This window comes from Eschrichtius robustus, chromosome 11 (assembly GCF_028021215.1).
Source record: "Eschrichtius robustus isolate mEscRob2 chromosome 11, mEscRob2.pri, whole genome shotgun sequence".
Classification (NCBI taxonomy): domain Eukaryota; kingdom Metazoa; phylum Chordata; class Mammalia; order Artiodactyla; family Eschrichtiidae; genus Eschrichtius; species Eschrichtius robustus.
This window is the reverse complement of record NC_090834.1, coordinates 13,602,747-13,616,606: the sequence shown is the minus strand read 5'-3', so window position 1 is coordinate 13,616,606 and position 13,860 is coordinate 13,602,747.

The window sequence follows — 13,860 nt, the reverse complement described above, 5'->3', positions numbered from 1 at the left end:
GGCGACCGATATATGCAGAGAACCACGTGGAGGAAAGGCACGCGAGTTTGGAGGGGGTGGAGCACCTGAAGTGGACCTGAATATGACACGACGGGACAGCTGCAAGGTATTGGGAAAGAGGAAGGGTCATGGGGAGAAGGCTCAGAAGTTGAATCCCAGGGCGTATGTATCAGCTTTCAGCTTTTAGGGAAGGCTAAATGTTCCCGCTCCTTCCCACCGGGCTGGGAGAGGGCCAGTTCTTCTGCCTCTTCTCTTTTTCGCTCCTCTTTCTCTACTCTCTGCTCGTTTTACTCGCACGAGACCAGTGACTGATGGTGCCTCCTTGAGTGGGTAAACGGTGGCACTGAGTCAGTGGAAGAGATTCTCTTTTGTCTTTCAAGAAAAAGCTGAAAGGAAACTTAAATTTTTGCGGTTCCCATTCTTTGTGTATAACCTTTACCCCATCCTCCACAGTGGTGAAGAAAACCACACAGCCAGGTAGATTGGTGCCAAGGCAAGTCCAGGTTTTCAATTTCACCTGGACCGTCAGTCCTTCCAAGTGTCCTTAGCTCCTTCTCTTCTCTTTGGCTGGTATTTCTGTCCGTCACCACCCTCCTCAAGTCCCTCAAGTCTTCTATTTCCTAGAGAAACTAGAGGCAATCAGGAGGGAAACACTTAAAGTTCTGTGTACAAACATAGCTGAATCCATTCTTACCTCTGCTCCAGAGGCAGTGAAAGAGGTGTCCCACTTTCTTGTCCAAGGCAAATCCCTTCTGGATCTCAACTCTTTTGTTTCCTTAATGTTACCCAAAAACTGGGTTCGCCTCTTGGTAGGTGTTGAGCCAAAAGACACAACCAGGCCAAAGATCAGGAGAAGGAAGAATGTTTTACTTGCAGCAAGTACGGAGAATGCAAGGGATCTTTCCTAAAGCAGTGTCTCCCTGAACAGCAAAACTGGGGAAGTTTTAAGCTAAGAGTGCTTGTGTATTCGTGACGGGGCTTGAGCGGAATTCAGCATAGAATTGGGTCAAAGTTGGGCTTCCCTGGTGGCGCAGTGGTTGAGAATCCGCCTGCCAATGCAGGGGACACGGGTTCGAGCCCTGGTCCGGGAAGATCCCACATGCTGCGGAGCAACTAAGCCCGTGCGCCACAGCTACTGAACCTGAGCTCTAGAGCCCGCGAGCCACAACTGCTGAGCCCGCGTGCCGCAGCTACTGAAACCCGCGTGCCTAGAGCCCATGCTCCACAACAAGAGAAGCCACCACAATGAGAAGGCTGCGCACCGCAACAAAGAGTAGCGCCCGCTCGCTGCAACTAGAGAAAGCCTGCAAGCAGCAACAAAGACCCAACGCAGCCAAAAATAAATAAATAAAATTAAAAAAAAAATAAAAATATAATTGGGTCAAAGTTTAACAGAGAGCTTTAGCTGATTGAAATTAGAGTGTCAGAAAAGGTCAACATCATTCCTTAGGTTCATACCAGTCTAGGGTCTCAGCAGATAGTTACCATCTTCCACCTGGTTGGGGGCCTTAGTTCCAGCCCAACTCAAAGACTTGCATCAGATTGTTATGTATATCCCTTGAGGAGGAACTAGGACTCTGTTTTATTAAACTATTGTTCACTATTGCTTACTGGACTATTGTTTCTTTTTTTCCGCCATGTCCTCAAGTCCTTCTCTATGTCTGCGACTTTATTCCTGTCCTGCCACTAGGTTCATCAGTACCATTTTTTTTTTAGATTCCATATATATGCGTTAACATACGGTATTTGTTTTTCTCTTTCTGACTTACTTCACTCTGTATGACAGACTCTAGGTCCATCCACCTCACAACAAATAACTCAGTTTCGTTCCTTTTTATGGCTGAGCAACATTCCATTGTATATATGTGCCACGTCTTTATCCATTCATCTGTCGATGATCATTTAGGTTGCTTCCATGTCCTGGCTATTGTAAATAGTGCTGCAATGAACATTGTGGTACATGTATCTTTTTGAATTATGGTTTTCTCAGGGTATATGCCCAGTAGTGGGATTGCTGGGTCATATGGTAGTTCTACTTTTAGTTTTTTAAGGAACCTCCATACTGGTCTCCATAGTGGCTGTATCAATTTACATTCCCACCAACAGTGCAGGAGGGTTCCCTTTTCTCCACACCCTCTCCAGCATTTATTGTTTCTAGATTTTTTGTTGATGGCCATTCTGACCGGTGTGAGGTGATACCTCATTGTGGTTTTGATTTGCATTTCTCTAATGGTTAGTGATGTTAAGCATCTTTTCATGTGTTGTTGGCAATCTGTATGTCTTCTTCGGAGAAATGTCTTTTAGGTCTTCCGCCCATTTTTGGATTGGGTTGTTTGTTTTTTTGATATTGAGCTACATGAGCTGCTCGTATATTTCGGAGATTAATCCTTTGTCAGTTGCTTCGTTTGCAAATATTTTCTCCCGTTCTGAGGGTTGTCTTTTCGTCTTGTTTATGGTTTCCTTTGCTGTGCAAAAGCTTTGAAGTTTCATTAGGTCCCATTTGTTTATTTTTGTTTTTATTTCCATTTCTCTAGGAGGTGGGTCAAAAAGGATCTTGCTGTGATTTATGTCACAGAGTGTTCTGCCTGTGTTTTCCTCTAAGAGTTTTATAGTGTCTGGCCTTACATTTAGGTCTTTAATCCATTTTAAGTTTATTTTTGTGTATGGTGTTAGGGAGTGTTCTAATTTCATTCATTTACATGTAGCTGTCCAGTTTTCCCAGCACCACTTATTGAAGAGGCTGTCTTTTCTCCACTGTATATTCTTGCCTCCTTTGTCAAAGATAAGGTGACCATGTGTGTGGGTTTATCTCTGGGCTTTCTGTCTTGTTCCATTGATCTATATTTCTGTTTTTGTGCCAGTACCATACTGTCTTGATTACTGTAGCTTTGTAGTATAGTCTGAAGTCAGGGAGCCTGATTCCTCCAGCTCCGTTTTTCTCTCTCAAGGTTGCTTTAGCTATTCGGGGTCTTTTGTGTTTCCATACAAATTGTAAAATTTCTTGTTCTAGTTCTGTGAAAAATGCCATTGGTAATTTGATAGGGATTGCATTGAATCTGTAGATTGCTTTGTGTAGTATAGTCATTTTCACAATGTTGAGTCTTCCAATCCAAGAACATGGTATATCTCTCCATCTGTTTCTGTCATCTTTGATTTCTTTCATCAGTGTCTTATAGTTTTCTGCATATAGGTCTTTTGCCTCCTTAGGTAGGTTTATTTCTAGGTATTTTATTCTTTTTGTTGCAGTGGTAAATGGGAGTGTTTCCTTAATTTCTCTTTTTGATTTTTCGTTGTTTGAACTATTGTTTCTTGACTGCTTTTCCTTTGTTTCTGCATTCCTTCCCTTCCCTTAATCTCATTAATTACTGGGACTTGTTCAAAGGCTGGCATCGTGGCCAGGCTTAGATCACAAAATAGCTTAGGCCAAAAATGACTTCTCTTCCGTCAAGAAAGCCATGCCTGGGGGCTTCCCTGGTGGCGCAGTGGTTGAGAATCTGCCTGCCAATGCAGGGGACACGGGTTCGAGCCCTGGTCTGGGAAGATCCCACATGCCGCGGAGCAACTAGACCCGTGAGCCACAATTGCTGAGCCTGCGCGTCTGGAGCCTGTGCACCGCAACAAGAGAGGCCGCGATAGTGAGAGGCCCGCGCACCGCGATGAAGAGTGGCCCCCGCTCGCCGTAACTAGAGAAAGCCCTCGCACAGAAACGAACACCCAACACAGCCATGAATAAATAAATAAATAAATAAATAAAATTAAAAAAAAAAAAAAAAAAAAAAGAAGAAAGCCGTGCCTAGTTCTCTTTCTCCAGGGACCTTCTACCCCATCTGCTTACCTTCGGACCCTCATTCCATTGCATTTTACGGACAGCTACTGGACACGCCAGGTAGTCTTCTAGGAACTGAGGATATAACAGTGAATAAAACAGGCAAAGTAAGTTAAGGGACTTACATTCTAGTAGAAGTAGAAGACAGTAACCAAATAAGGAAATAAGTAAGATATATAGTATTGGATGGCAGTAAGAGCTATGGAGGCAAATAAAGCAGGGGGGATGATACAGAGTGTATAACGTGTCATCAGAGGTCTCAATGAGAAGGTGACATTTGAATGACCTGAAAGAGGTGAAGGAGTGAGCCATCTAGAAATCTGGGCAAAGAATGTTCTAAGTAGAGGGAACAGTAAACGCAAATGTGCTGAGATAGGCATGCGCTTGCCACCTTCGAGGAAGAGCAAGAAGGTCAGTGTGGCTGGAGTGCAGAGAGTGGAAGATGAAGTCAAAGAGATAAGGGAGGGACCTCGCCTTGCAGGGCCCTAGGCCATTTCAATGACTTTAACTTTTACTCTGAGATAGGAGCCATTGGAGGATTTTGAGCAGAAGAGGGACATGGATGTCATTTTTGCTTTAACAGAGTCCCTTTAGCTACTGTACGGAGGACAGACCTGAAGAGAGCCAGACTAGAAGGAGGAGACTGTTTAGGAGGTCACTGCAATCATCTGGTAAGAGGTGATGGTGGCTCAGGTTAATGTGGTAGCAGGAGAGGAAGTGTGAGAAGTGGTTGGATTCTGGATGTATTTTGAATGTAGAGCCAACAGAGTTTCCTGATGGATTAGGTGGTGTGAGAAAAAAGGATTTTTTGGTCTGAACATTAACTGAGGATGTATAGGCTGTGGAAGGAGCAGATTTGGGAGTGGCGGGGAGGTCAGGAACTTGATTTAACACATATTAAGTTTGAGATGTCTATTAGGCATGTCAAGATGCCAAGAAAGAGGCTGGATATACACGTTTGGCAAAGTCTGTGTTGGAGATATAAAACTGAGAGTCATCAGCATATGGATGTTATTTAAAGCCATGAGATTAGAAGAGATCACCAAGGGAGCAAATATAAATAGAAAAGAAAAGATGTGCAAGGACTGAATCCTGGAGCTCTCCGACATTAAATGGTTTTAGAAGTGAGTAGGAACCATCAAAGGACATGAAAGGAATGGCCAGTGAAGTAGGGGAAAAAACCGCAGGAGGTGATGGTATGCTGAAAGCCAAGAGAAGAAAACCTATCAAGGAGGAAAGATCAATTGTGTCACATGCTGCATGTGGGTTAAGTGAGACGAGGTTGTTGGTGACCTTGACAAGAATGGTTTGGTAGTGGTGGAGTGAAAGTTGGATTGTGGGTGGTTCAAGAAAGAGTGGGAGGAGAGGGAGGGACAAGGTATAGACAACTCTTTTTAAAAAATATTTATTCATTTATTTGGCTGCACCGGGTCTTAGTTGCTGCACATGGGATCTTTGTTGCCACGTGTGGGATCTTCGTTGCAGCATGCAGGATCTAGTTCCCTGACCAGGGATCTAACCTGGGCCCCCTGCACTGGGAGCGCAGAGTCTTAACCACTGGACCACCAGGGAAGTCCCCTAGACAACTCTTTGGAGGAATTTTGTGGTAAAGGAAGGAGAGAGATTGGGTGGGAGCTAAAAGGAGAAGTGAGGGTAAGATGTTACCCGAACAACCTGGGGTCTGCTCTCCTGCGCACAGTAAAGCCAATCTACTGACACTGGGCTGTAGTGAAGGAAAGTGCAATGTTTATTGCAGACGCCAAACAAGGGGCATAGGCAGCTAATGCTCAAAAAAACTCAAACTTCCTGATGACTTTCAGGAAAAGGATTTAAAGATGGGGTGAGGGAGAGGGTTGCGGGGGTGTGTGATCAGCTGGTAAACATTCTTCTGATTGGTTGGTGGTGAGATAATCAGGAGTTACTATCATCAACCTTCTGGTTCCAACTGTCTGGAGTCTAAGTGTTTGTGGTCAGCATGCAGCTAACTTCTTCCACCTGGTGGGGGTTTCAGTATCTGCAAAACAGCTCAGAGGACATGGCTCAGAATATTATCTGTAGCCCTTGAGGAGGAACTAAAGGTACTTGACTTGGTTTAATGGCTAAACTCTTACTATTTTGTCTTGTTTGACTGTTTTCCTTTGTTTCTGCATTTTCTCACTTCTCTGATTAAATTTGTTCTTTGGAACTCAGGGAAGCCCTAGGAGGCGAAAGTTTTTCTACGAACAAGAGGCAGGCAGAGGACATGGGAAGGTCTGTCCTGGGAGGGCCCCATAGGGTCCTGCTCAGCTACAAAGAAAATTTTGTAAGTTGATGAGATTATACGTTTGTATGTTGATGAGAAAAAGCCAGTGGAGTCAGACTAGACGATGCGGGAGAGAGATCAGTGGAGCAACGTCCTTGATGAGGTGAGAGTGGATGGGATCTAGTACAGAAGTGAGGGCTTGGCTTTGGCCAGGGCACAAAGCATGCGTCCAGAGTAAGAAGAGAGAAGGCACAGTGTTTGGGCACTGATGTAGGGAGGTGGATGGATGTGGTGGGAGCTAGTGGACATTCTCTTGGATGGCCTCTTTTCACTTAGTGAATTAGGAAGCAAGGTCAGCTGAGAGTGAGGATGGAGGAAGGGCTGGAAATTTAGAGAGGTGTGGGCGGGGCTCGCTAATAAACTGGTCATCTCGGGGCACTTAACTTTGAGTGTGTATCGGAATCACCTAGAGAGTCTGTTAAAGCCCCGTCCAGAGTTTCTGATCCTGGAGGTCTGAGGTGGGCCTGAGAATGTGCATTCCTAGCACGTTTCTGGGTGATGCTGAGGCTGATGGCCTGGGGTCGGCCCTTTGAGAGCTAGCTCGCGCACGCCAGTGAGCGGGAGAGTGAACGAATGAATTGTGGACATACAGTGGGATTGTCAGGCAGCATCAAGGGCCCATCCGAGGTTAGAAATCGTGGATTGGAAGTGTCTCCATTCAGTGTTCTTTCCCGTCACATTCAGCCACTGTCCCTGGGTAGAGTCCTGTCTTTAAAACTTTCATTTTCTGCCAGCTTTCCCTTTGACATATAAGTCTCCCAATTCTTCCCCTTAAAAGCATGGAAATCTCGCTAATTCCCTGGCGGTCCACATTGGTTAGGACTCTGTGCTTTCACTGCGAGGGCGCGGGTTCAATCCCTGGTTGAGGAATTAAGATCCTGGAAGCTGTGTGGAGCGGCCAAAAAAAAAAAAAATGGGTTCATATACATGAAAAGCTCTCAGTAGTGCCTGGCGTGTAGTGAGTGCCTAAGATCGCTCTGATCTGCTACTCATCCGTCAGCTACTACTTGTATGGGCTGCTGACGATGCCCAAATCTGTACTTTCAGGTGGACCTCACTCCTGAGTACCAGTCATAATTATCCAAATGCCTCCTGACATACCCTTGGACATCACATCAGTGTCTCAATTTCAGCATGTCCAAACCTTAAACTTATCATTTTCCAACCATTTGTTCCTCTTCCTTTAATCCCCACGTCTATGAATGGCGGCATCATCTATCCAGTTTGCTACCAGAAATTTGCTAGTTTCCAGCTTCTCCCCTCCCATAATTCTCAAACAGAGGTATTCTCTTAGTCTACCAACTCAGGAAACATAACATTGTTTTTCTGTAATATAACTACATTTCTATTTGGAGCCAGCCCCTATTCTACTGCAGTGGTGGACACTGAGTTTCAGTCACTTGGTGGAATTGCCCCTCCTTTCTCCAGGGATTGCCTGAACTCCAGGGGGTGTCCCATACGTATTTGCTAAAGCCCTGGAGGAAGTGGCCCTTGTTATTAAGTGGCCATCCAAGTGTCCACTGGGATGTCTGCTTCCTGGAAGCTGCTTGTGTGGCCTCTTTAGGGTTGATGTGTCTCTGCTACCTCTGGGTCATTCTGGGACACTTGAGAATTATTCTGCGGCTTCCAGGCCCCAGAGTAGCATGAGAAAATGTGATGCTGTCCAGGGTTCCAGCTGTGTCCAAAATAGGCTGCACTCTGCAGTCATTTCCTCTTTCTGGGGACCTGTCCCCTATCTGAGGACCTACCCAGGATGGGGCGGTGGGGACCCACAGTGGTCAGATCTCAAAACCCTCTCTGGGTTTTTTGCTGTTTCTGTGCTTTCCCTCTGGCTGGTGTCTGCTGGTAGGCATGCCAATGGGAGGCCTGGCTCTACCCAAGATATTTTCTCCACATCTTCTGTCCAGGCTGTGGCTCCTTTCTGTCTTATTAAGGGTCTAGGCAAATGAGATGTAAAAGCCAGAAGTGGCTTCCCATTTTTTCCCCTGGTTTTTGCTGTCACATCCTTCCACTGAAGCATATACACAAAAGCTTGGCTGGTTAAAGTGGGGCTACGGGGGTAAAGGGAAGCCAACAAAAATAATATTTAAAAATATCACCGTATTCACTGCATCTCATGGGGATCATATCTTTTATTAAAAAAAAAAATATTTATTTATTTATTTATTTATCTTGGCTGCGTCGGGTATTGGTTGCCACACATGGGACCTTCGGGCTCTTCGTTGTGGTGTGTGGGCTTCTCTCTAGTTGTGGCACGCGGCTCCAGGGCGCGTGGACTCCTCGTTGTGGCACACAGCTTCTCTAGTTGAGGCGTGCGAGCTCAGTTGTTGTGGCGCGTGGGCTTAGTTGCCCCGTGGCATGTGGGAACCTGCGTACCCTGCATTGGAAGGCGGATTCTTTACCACTGGACCACCAGGGAAGTCCCCGGGGATCATAGCTTTCTGATTTTCTTTCTTTTGTTCCCCTAAGGTTCTCCTCTCTCCATTGCTTCTGTCTTAGTTCAGAGTTTCATTCTTATAAATCTCCTGGTTTGGCAAAATTTTCTCCCCAACCCCGAGGGTCAAGTTGCTGGAACAGTAGGAGGTTTTTACGGTTGAAGACCTCTGATAAAAAATAAGATTAGGAAGACTGAGTGACTTATTTAATGCCCAGTAAATATTTTTTTTTTAATTTTTTTTTATTTTTTTAAACTTTGGGTTTATTCATTTATTTATTTTTGGCTGTGTTGGGTCTTCGTTTCTGCGCGAGGGCTTTCTCTAGTTGCGGCAAGCGGGGGCCACTCTTCATCGCGGTGCGCGGGCCTCTCACTGTCGTGGCCTCTCTTGTTGAGGAGCACAGGCTCCAGACGCGCAGGCTCAGTAATTGTGGCTCACGGGCCTAGCCGCTCCGCGGCATGTGGGATCCTCCCGGACCAGGGCTCGAACCCGTGTCCCCTGCATTGGCAGGCAGACTCCCAACCACTGCGCCACCAGGGAAGCCCCCCAGTAAATATTTTATCCTGACTAAAATCAACACTAATATTTAGCACGCGTAGTAAAGGAAATATCAGTAACATTTTACAGATCTGAAGTTAGCAGTAATATGTATATTGTAATTTCTACTTATCATCCCTGGGTGATTTCATCTTTTTAGGATTTCCCTGCAGTTTCAACAAGAGAGTGGTAAATCTAGTTTGTTTTGATGCAGGTGATGTGTAGTTAGTTCTTCTCACACCAGGTACCTTCTGCAGGCAAGTGATGCCTTCTGAGCTTTGGGATTTCCAGATGCTATGGCCCCCACTGGTCCCATCATGGTCTTCGAGCCAATTGGGGGAACCCTCTATAAAGGGTGCCTATCTGAGATTGGATCGTATGATTTTTGACAGCTTGGTAAGGAGAGCAGGAAAAACCATCCTGTAGTAATTTTTTCTTTTTAATTTATTTATTTTACTTATTTATTTTTGGCTGCACTGCGCAGGCTTTCTTTGTTGCTGTGCGCAGGCGTTCTCTAGTTGCGGCGAGCGAGGGCTACTCTTCGTTGCGTTACACGGACTTCTCATTGCAGTGGCTTCTCTTGTTGCAGAGCACAGGCTGTAGGCGCACGGGCTCAGTAGTTGTGGCACGCGGGCTCAGTAGTTGTGGCTTGCGGGCTCTAGAGTGCAGCCTCAGTAGTTGTGGTGCATGGGCTCAGTAGTTGTGGCACACGGGCTTAGTTGCTCTGCGGCATGTGGGATCTTCCTGGACCAGGGCTCGAACCCGTGTCGCCTGCATTGGCAGGCGGATTCTTAACCACTGCGCCACCAGGGAAGCCCAAAACCATCCTTTAAAAGTTGCAAGTTTTCAGTTTCTAGTGAGGGAGAGACTTCACCTTGTGGCTGACTCTTTACTTTGGGAAAATCACCACAAAGGGCTTTTAGTTTCCTAGATGTAGAGCAAGTATCCAGCACTGAGCTGAGAGGAATGTTAGATCTGATGGATGGGAATTGTCTTCTGCCCTTCTTGCTTTTTAGAAGGCAGTGGGGAGAAAGCGTTTCTTGGCTCTGAGTTTCGAGTGCTCTTGCTGGGTCTGGGCCCAGCGGGTGTGTACAGGGGCTGAGGTGTGAGACAGGGGCACGGAGGGCTGCAGGTGATGGAAGGTGAGAGGGAGTGGGGTGGATGGCGGACGTCCTACAGGCCTACTCATGGCGCACACGGCTGGCTAACATGGACATTTGGGAATGAAATGAGTTGGCGTGTGCTGTGAGTCTGGGTGAGTGGCTGTTAGGGTTAGAGGCATACCCCAGCCTGTGCCTCTGAAGGAAGTGGACTTTCCACTGTCAGTTGTGCTGAGACAGGAAGTAAAGAACGGGGGGTGGTGGGCCTTAGACTCGCGGCGAGAGGCTTTCCCCTCTCCAGGCCTCCCGACGCTGTGTTCTGGGCTCTGAGGTGTTGGAGTGCTCAGAGCGTTCCTGGAGCTGACCCTTGCCTCAGGGAGTGAGGCTGAGAAGTGTCCCTTTCAGGACCCTCCTGTCCTTGCCCTGCCTCCCCTTCATGGGTTTGCCTGAGGTGGGAGAGCTCAGCGGTTCGAACAGCCATGGTTCCCGCCCATGGTCTGGTCTAGCTCTGTCCAATAGAACTTTCTGTGGGGACGGAGCGCCACCAGCCACATGTGCTACTGAGCACTTGAAATGTGGCTGGCGTGGCTGAGGAACTGAAATTTTAGTTTACTTCAATGCAATTTGTTTAAGTCTAAATACTCACATGTGGCTAGTGGCTACCATATTGGACAGCTCGGGTCTAGATGGCAGGAAACCATGAAGCTGTAAAGCCTGAAGCCTGAGCCCAGAGCTGTGACGCTGGCTGTTGTCATCAGAGGACACGGAGGCTCCAAGAGGCTGTGTCACCCTGTGTGAGGGGTGGAGCTGCCCCAGAAGGCCCCGCAGCAGGAGGGGGCAGTGTACTGAATGTGCCAGGGCTCAGGCTGCCCGAGAGTGGGCCCCTCCTGCTGCTGACACACCGGGAGCCCAGGACGGTGGGACCGGGCATCAGGCCATAGTTAAGCTGTTTGCCTACCGTCCCCCAGTGACTGCGTCAGGCCAGTCCTACCTGTCTGGCTCAGTCCCCAGAGGTCCAGAGAGTCCAGCGCATCCATTATCAGCACACCTCTCCTGTAGCATCTCCTCGCCTGGGCCAGGTCCCGCCCCACCCCCTAAACCCCCTTGTGCCCAGACACTGCTCTGGGGTGGGCAAGCTCTGCTTCATCCTCAGCCTCTTCTTCAGAGGTTCTCTTGAGCTCCGGCCTTAAATGAAACTCACTGTTCCCTGAGGACACCATTTCCCCTGAAGCCTCCTTCAGTGGAGTCTGCCTTTACTCTGACCCTCACACACCTCAGGGTCAGGAAGTGGGGTTTGGGTTTCCTAGGGCTGCCATGACTGGGTGGCTTCAAGCAACAGAAATTTGTTTTCTTACACGTACACTTTTGGCCAGAAATCCAAAATCGAGGTGTTGCTGGGGCCAGGCTCCCTCTGAAGCCTCTAGGGGAGGATCCTTCCTGGCTTCTTCCAGCTTCTGGTGGCCCCAGGTGATCCTTGGCTGGTGGCAGCATCGCTCGAATTTTCCCTCTGTCTTCACGTGGCTGTCTTCTCTCTGTGTCTCCTGTTTCTCTGTGTTCAAATTTCCCTTGTCTCATGAGGACGCCAGTCTTTGGTTTAGGGTCCACTCTAGTCCTATGACTCCATTTTAGCTTGATTACATCTGCAGAGACCCTATTTCCAGATAAGGTCACATTCTTAGGTACCGGGGATTGGGACTTGAACGTATCTTTGTTTTGGGGGGTGGGCCACAATTCAACCCACAACAGGTCGGGTAAGTGTCCTTCCTCCCTTGCTCTCTCCTTCAAGCACCCTGCTGGATCTCCAGGCATCTGGCCACCCTACTGCCACCCTTCTTCACTGCTGTCACATGCTGGCTGCAGGTCACTTGTCTCCTGGCTCACTGTCTTCCTTTCTACCCCTTCTCCTTCATCATCCTCCATGATTTCAACAGCCATGTGGATGCTCCTTGCAGCCCTCTGGCCTGTCAGCTTTTGGCCCCTTTACCTCCTCTCTCTATGTGTGATCTGCCCAGCCTCTGACCTCTTCACATCCTGACCCAGTTAAGACTCTTTTTTATTTTTTGGCTGCCCCGTGCATCTTGTGGGACCTTGGTTCCCCAACCAGGGATTGAAGCCACGCCCCCTGCATTAGAAGCAAGGAGTCTTAACCACTGGACCATCAGGGAAGTCCCTAAAATGGATCATTTTAATCACTCCTTTGCTAACTTCCTCTGTTCCTTTGCCCCTCCTTCCCTCTGCTGCTCGTGCCTGGAAAAACCTGGACCCTCCCTGAGGCCATCTTCCCTTCCTTGGTATGCCTGCACCCATGCAGGTGAATGATCCTGGAGAAGTTCACCCAGTTAAGTCCCCTTTATATTCATGGCCACACACCTCAGATGGGTCACACTCGGCACTGCCCTGCACTTCTATTATGTCTCCATGGTATGTTTATTTTCCCACCATATTAGTTTTCTACTGCTGTGTAACGCATTACCAGAAACCTAATGGCTTAAGACAGCCATGTATTATCTCACAGTCTGTAGGCCAGAAGTTCTGGTGGGCTCAGCTGGTTCTCTGGTCAGGGTCTTACAAGGCCAAAATCAAGGTGCTGGCTAGGCTGGCTGTTATGCGGAGGCTCGGGGCAAGATTCCACTTCCAGGCTCATTTAGGTTGTTGCCAGAGTCCAGTTCCTTATGGCTACGGGTGTGAGGTCCCTGTTTCCTTGCTGGCTGCTGGTGGGGCTCTGCTTTCTGCTCCTAGAGGCTGCCCACAGTCCTTCTCACGTGGCCAGTGATGGCACGTTGAGTCACCCTTGTGCTTCAAATCTCTGTCTTCCTCTTCTGCCACTAGCCAGAGAAAGTTCTCTGCTTTTAAGGACTCACGTGATTTCATAGGCCTACCTGGACAATATTCCTCTTTTAAGATCAACTGTGCCATTTAACATAACACCGTCATGGGGGTGACGTCTCATCTCAGTCACAGATTCCAGGGATTAGGGGTATCGAATCTTGGGAGGCTATTTTTAGAGTTCTGCTTACACTCCCACCTTTTTTTTTTTCAGTCTGAATCTCATATGGGTTTTTTTTTTTTTTTCTTTTAAGGTCAAATTTATTGTCATAAAGTTATTCATAATACATTATTATTATTTTTCCTTGTTGGTTATCTATTTTAAATATAGCAGTGTGTACATGTCAATCCCAAACTCCCCATCTATCCCTCCCCCAACCCTTCCCCGCCCGGTAACCACAAGTTCATTCTCTAAGTCTGTGAGTCTGTTTCCGTTTTGTAAATAAGTTCATTTGTATCAGTATTTTTTTTAGATTCCACATAGAAGTGATATCGTATGATATTTGTCTTTCTCTGTCTGACTTACTTCACTTAGTACGATAATCTCCAGGTCCATCCATGTTGCTGCAAATGGCATTATTTCATTCTTTTTAATGGCTGAGTAATATTCCATTGTATACATGTACCCCGCGTCTTTATCCATTCCTTTGTTGATGGACATTTAGGTTGCTTCCATGTCTTGGCTATAGTAAAGAGCGCTGCAATGAACACTGGGGTGCATGTATCCTTTCAAACCATGTTTTTCTCTGGATATATGCCTGGGAGTGGGATTGCTGGATCATATGGTAGCTTTCAAAATAAAGTTTTAAAAAAAATAAAATTAAAATTTCTGAC